Source organism: Rutidosis leptorrhynchoides, chromosome 7, assembly GCF_046630445.1.
Source record: "Rutidosis leptorrhynchoides isolate AG116_Rl617_1_P2 chromosome 7, CSIRO_AGI_Rlap_v1, whole genome shotgun sequence".
NCBI lineage: Eukaryota > Viridiplantae > Streptophyta > Magnoliopsida > Asterales > Asteraceae > Rutidosis > Rutidosis leptorrhynchoides.
The window spans coordinates 5,826,797-5,834,056 of NC_092339.1; positions in this window are offsets into that span (position 1 = coordinate 5,826,797).

Here is a 7,260-nt window from a genome sequence, read left to right on the forward strand (position 1 = left end):
TAAGTAAACATGTCATTATGTATATTAACAATGAACTACATATGTAAAAACAAGACTACTAACTTAAGGATTTCGAAACGAGACATATATGTAACGATTATCGTTGTAACGACATTTAAATGTTTATATATCATATTAAGATATATTAATATATCATAATATCATGATAATATAATAATTTAACATCTCATTAGATATAATAAACATTGGGCTAACAACATTTAACAAGATCGTTAACTTAAAGGTTTCAAATCAACATTTACATGTAACGACTAACGATGACTTAACGACTCAGTTAAAATGTATATACATGTAGTGTTTTAATATGTATTCATACACTTTTGAAAGACTTCAAGACACTTATCAAAATACTTCTACTTAACAAAAATGCTTACAATTACATCCTCGTTCAGTTTCATCAACAATTCTACTCGTATGCACCCGTATTTGTACTCGTACAATACACAACATTTAGATGTATGTACTATTGGTATATACACTCCAATGATCAGTTCTTAGCAGACCATGTGAGTCACCTAACATGAAATGTCCCGTTCATATTGATTATAAACGTTCCATATTAATTGATTTCGTCGCGAGGTTTTGACCTCTATATGAGACGTATTTTCAAAGACTGCATTCATTTTTAAAACAACCATAACCTTTATTTTATCTATAAAGGTTTAAAAAGCATTACGTAGATTATCAAATAATGATAATCTAAAATATACCGTTTACACACGACCATTACATAATGGTTTACAATAAGAATATATTACATCAAAAATAAGTTTCTTGAATGCAGTTTTTTACATAATATCGTACAAGCATGGACTCCAAATCTTGTCTTTATTTTAGTATGCAACAGCGGAAGCTCTTAATAATCACCTGAGAATAAACAAGCTTAAAACGTCAACAAAAATGTTGGTGAGTTATAGGTTTAACCTGTATATTATCAAATCATAATAATAGACCACAAGATTTCATATTTCAATATACATCCCATACATAGAGATAAAAATCATTCATATGGTGAACACCTGGTAACCGACATTAACAAGATGCATATAAGAATATCCCCTATCATTTCGGGAAATCCTTCGGACATGATAAAAACGAATTCGAAGTACTAAAGCATCCGGTACTTTGGATGGCGTTCGTTAGGCCCAATAGATCTATCTTTAGGATTCGCGTCAATTAGTAGATCGGTTTACTAATTCTTAGGTTACCAAGCAAAAGGGGCATATTCGGCTTCGATCATTCACCCATATAATGTAGTTTCATTTACTTGTGTCTATTTCGTAAAACATTTATAAAACTGCATGTATTCTCATTCCAAAATATTAGATTTTAAAAGTGGGACTATAACTCACTTTCACAGATTTTTACTTCGTCGGGAAGCAAGACTTGGCCACTGGTCGATTCACGAACCTATAACAAATATGTACATATATATCAAAGTATGTTCAAAATATATTTACAACATTTTTAATACGTTTTACTGTTTTAAGTTTATTAAGTCAGCTGTCCTCGTTAGTAACCTATAACTAGTTGTCCACAGTTAGATGTACAGAAATAAATCGATATATATATTATCTTGAATCAATCCATGACCCAGTGTATACACGTCTCAGGCTAGATCACAACTCAAAGTATATATATTTTTAGAATCAACCTCAACCCTGTATAGCTAACTCCAACATTACTGCATATAGAGTGTCTATGGTTGTTCCAAATAATATATATACATGGGTCGATATGATATGTCAAAACATTTGCATACGTGTCTATGGTATCCCAAGATTACATAATATATTAGAATACATGTATAATACAATATAAGTTAGCTAGGATATGATTTGTATAGAATTTTTACAATATTTCCCGTAGCTACAACAATAAAAAAAAATATCCAATCTTGTTTTACCCATAACTTCTTCGTTTTAAATCCGTTTTGAGTGAATCAAATTGATATGGTTTCATATTGAACTCTATTTTATGAATCTAAATAGAAAAAGTATAGGTTTATAGTCAGAAATATAAGTTACAAGTCATTTTTGTAAAGGTAGTCATTTCAGTCGAAAAAAATGACGTCTAGATGACCATTTTAGAAAACATACTTTCATTTTGAGTTTAACCATGATTTTTGGATATAGTTTCATGTTCATAAGAAAAATAATTTTCCCAGAAGAACAACTTTTAAATCAAAGTTTAACATAGTTTTTAATTAACTAACCCAAAACAGCCCGCGGCGTTACTACGACGGCGTATATCTGATTTTACGGTGTTTTTCGTGTTTTCAGGTTTTAAATCATTAAGTTAGCATATCATATAGATATAGAACATGTGTTTAGTTGATTTTAAAAGTCAAGTTAGAATGATTAACTTTTTTTGCGAACAAGTTTAGAATTAACTAAACTATGTTCTAGTGATTTCAAGTTTAAACCTTCGAATAAGGTAGTTTTATATATATGAATCGAATGATGTTATGAACATCATTACTACCTCAGGTTTTATGGATAAACCTACTAGAAATGAGAAAAATAGATCTAGCTTCAAAGGATCCTTGGATGGCTTGAAAGTTCTTGAAGCAGAATCATGACACGAAAACTAGTTCAAGTAAGATTTCCACTCGAAATAAGATTGTTATAGTTATAGAAATTGAATCAAAGTTTGAATATGAGTATTACCTTGTATTAGAAAGATATCTTCCTGTAAATAAGAAAGATTTCTTGAGGTTTGATGATCACTTTACAAGATTGGAAGTAAGCTAGCAAACTTGGAAGTATTCTTGATTTTATGAAACTAGAACTTATAGAATTTATGAAGAACACTTAGAACTTGAAGATAGAACTTGAGAGAGATCAATTAGATGAATAAAATTGAATAATGAAAGTGTTTATAGGTGTTTTAGTCATTGGTATATGGATTAGATATAAAGGATGTATAATTTTGTTTACATGTAAATAAGTCATGAATGATTACTCATATTTTTGTAATTTTATGAGATATTTCATGCTAGTTGCCAAATGATGGTTCCCAAATGTGTTAGGTGACTCACATGGGCTGCTAAGAGCTGATCATTGGAGTGTATATACCAATAGTACATACATTTAGAAGCTGTGTATTGTACGAGTACGAATACGGGTGCATACGAGTAGAATTGTTGATGAAACTGAACGAGGATGTAATTATAAGCATTTTGCTAAGTATAAGTATTTTGATAAGTGTCTTGAAGTCTTTCAAAAGTGTATGAATACATATTAAAATACTACATGTATATACATTTTAACTGAGTCGTTAAGTCATCGTTAGTCGTTACATGTAAATGTTGTTTTGAAACCTTTAGGTTAACGATCTTGTTAAATGTTATTAACCCATTCTTTATTATATCTAAAGATATGTTAAATTGTTATATTATCATGATATTATGATATATAATATATCTTAGTATGATATATATATATACAGTTAAATATCGTTACAACGATAATCGTTACATATATGTCTCGTTTCGAAATCAATAAGTTAGTAGTCTTATTTTTACATATGTAGTTCATTGTGAATACACTTAATGATATATTTACTTATCATTTAACATAATTAACCAAGTGTATCAATATCATAATATGATTCATATGTACTTAGTAAGACGTTGTTATAACGATAATCGTTATATATATCATTTTCGAGTTTCTTAATTTAATAGTCTCATTTTTATGTATATAACTCATTGTTAAAATACCTAATGAGATACTTACTTATCATAAAATCATGTTAACCATATATATATCCATCTATATGTGATGACCCGGGAATTTCCGACCAAATTTAAACTTGAATCTTATTTTATTTCGATACGATAAGCAAAGTCTGTAATGTTGAGTCTCAAAAAGTTAAACTGTTTTATAAATTCAATTGACCATTGACTATGCCCGATGATTCAAGAACTATTATCTATAAATAATTATGTAAATATAATTATACAAATATAAGAATATATAATATTCTAAATCAATAAATTACACTTTAATCAATTAGAATCAAAAATGTAAAATGATGAATAAAATATTGAGTTGCTATTAAAATGAATACATAAAAATATATATATATATATATATATATATATATATATATATATATATATGATTTATATTATTATATTGAAATATATATATATATATATATATATATATATATATATATATATATATATATATATATATATATATATATATATATATAATATAATTATTAAAAATTCAAATGTGTTATATTATAGGATAAGTATTACATAAGAAATGAAATGTAAAGTTAATATATTACAAGTTAGAATATAAATGATAATCAATATTATTATTACTACTCTCATTATTATTACTAATGTTAATATTGATATTAATATTTGTATTATCAGTATTATTAAGTTTTATATATACAAAATTTGATATGTATAATTAATCATATTATGATTATTATTAATATTATTATTACCATTAATAGTATTAATGTTATTATAACTAATAGGATTAGTAGTATCACTTTTTATTATTATTAGTATCATTAGTATTAACATTTAAACCTAATCTTTCATTTAAAAACTTCCATTTTTAATATTAACATATCAGTATTATTATTTAATTATTATTTGATATTATTATTAGTTAGTATTATGACTAATATAATTGTTAGTATTACTATTAGAATTTCGATATTATTATTATTATAAATAAGTTTCTTATAATATTATTGTTGTGATTATTATTTTTGTTGTATTTAGTATTAAAGGTAATAATATTGTTAATATAATTATTAATTCTTAAGATTAATTATAGTATATCAGATATATAAATATAGATACAAATTTATAAAATAAAAATACTGATATATATCACGAGCAATATTTAATTATTTATATCCCTATCAGTTTTTCTCTTTTTAATTGTTTTATACAATGTTGCTGTTATACCTGTGATCTTATGTCGAGCCAAAGTCACCACATAAAACAAATCGAAACCTGTTTGATGATCAGATCATTCGATCTCTCATTTTCAGTATCAATTACACAACAATTAACAGCTACTTCTTTTTGAATTAAACTAAAAATAAAAGAAAAACTTTTTAGTTTTTCTGTACGACGGGTTTGAAACAAAAGAACCAATTCTTAATCAATATTTAAAATCCAACAATGCAGTTGTGTTAGAAATCCATCATTCAATCTATCTGTAAGTTTTCATTACACAAATCTTTATATCCTTTTCGAATTTTTAAAGTCAAATATTAATATCAAAAAGTCAACTGAAGTGTTCATCATGAAATTCGAATTCGTTTTGTTGTTTCAAATCAAATTGATGATTCATAAAGTTTATATGAATGATTTAAAGCACAAGTCATGTTGTAATTATAGTCTAAAAAAGACCTAGAATTTAAAATCCGATTCTTGAGTTCATGTTCTTAAACTGAAAATAGCAAAAACTGAATTTGAATTTTTTGTCAAAATGTAAAAATGCCATTATGTTAGGAATCCGTTATTTAATCTTTCTGCAAAGTTTCATAGCCCAATTCACTCTATCGAGATCGAATTATTGAGTCAAAGATTAAATTTTAAAAAGTCAAACAATTTTCTTCGAACGAATTAGTGTAATCTGTTACAACTTCGATTCAATTGATAATGCTAGTGTATTCTAATGATCATTTGAAAGATATTTCATGTAGATAGCAAGGTCTCAAAACGTACCAATCGCGAAATCAAATATTTTTTTTTCTTTTATGAAGTCGTAACAGCAGCAGTGCTGTAGGCTGTTTCATTATTTATTTATTTTTCTTTCTAGTGTTGTTAAACTGAAATAACATATTACAAGTGTTTATGTTTGTTGTTAAATCCTAAAACAAATTCCTTGTGTTGATCAATTCGGTCCTTGGTCGATTGGAAAGTGAAGAAGAAGGAAGATAAACGGTTACATACACGGTTTAAATATAATTGGGTGAGGGTATTAATCAGGAAAACCGAAACAGTGTGATGGCTAGGAGTGTTAATGGGTATTCGGGTGGTCGCGGGTTCGAGACTAGGGAAGGGCAGTTTTTTTTTTGGAACTCTTTTGATATGAGGTAGTTTCATGTTTTATTATTATTATTATTATTATTATTATTATTATTAATATTATTATTATTTATGTTATTAACATGTATTAATATTATTATTGATTGTTAGTATGATTATTGTTAAATATTATGAATGTTATAATTATTATTACTATTATCAAGTATTAATATTTAGTATTATTACTATTATTAGTATTATGATGAAAATAATAAAAGTTACTATTATTTTTATTAATGTTCGTATTAGTATCATTTTAGAAATTTTATCATTATTATTAAAAATAGAATCATTATTAAGTTTACTTTTAAGTAATAAGATTGTTACAATTATTATTATTAGGTATTAATATCAAACTGTATTATATTCATAGTCTTTGTTATTAAATTATTAAAAACTACTGATATTATCATTAACAATACTAAAAATAAAGTTTTAACAAACCAATGATAGATATATATACATACATACAAATAAATTTAATATATATATATAATATAACAAAATTAATATTTTTATATGTGAAAATATATATTATTAATATAACGAGAATATAAATAATAAAATTATATATATGTGTTCGATTACAAGGATATGTATTAATATATACACAAATGATATAGGTTCGTGAATCCGAGGCCAACCCTGCATTATTCAATGTCGTAATATGTATTTTTACTACAAAATACATTATGGTGAGTTTCATTTACCTTTTTACCCTTTATATTTTTGGGCTGAGAATACATGCGCAACTTTTATAATTGTTTTACGAAATAGACACAAGTAATCGAAATTACGTTCTATGGTTGAATGATCGAAACTGAATATGCCCCTTTTTATTAAGTCTGGTAATCTAAGAATTAGGGAACAGACACCCTAATTGACGCGAACTCTAAAGATAGATCTATCGGGCCCAACAAGCCCCATCCAAAGTACCGGATGCTTTAGTACTTCAAAATTTATATCATGTCCGATGGAGGATCCCGGAATGATGGGGATATTCTTATATACATATTGTGAATGTCGGTTACCAGGTGTTTAATCCATATGAATGATATTTTTGTCTCTATGCATGGGACGTATGTTTATGAGAAATGGAAATATGAAATCTTGTGGTCTATTAAAAGTTATGAAATGATTATTTATGATAAACTAATGAA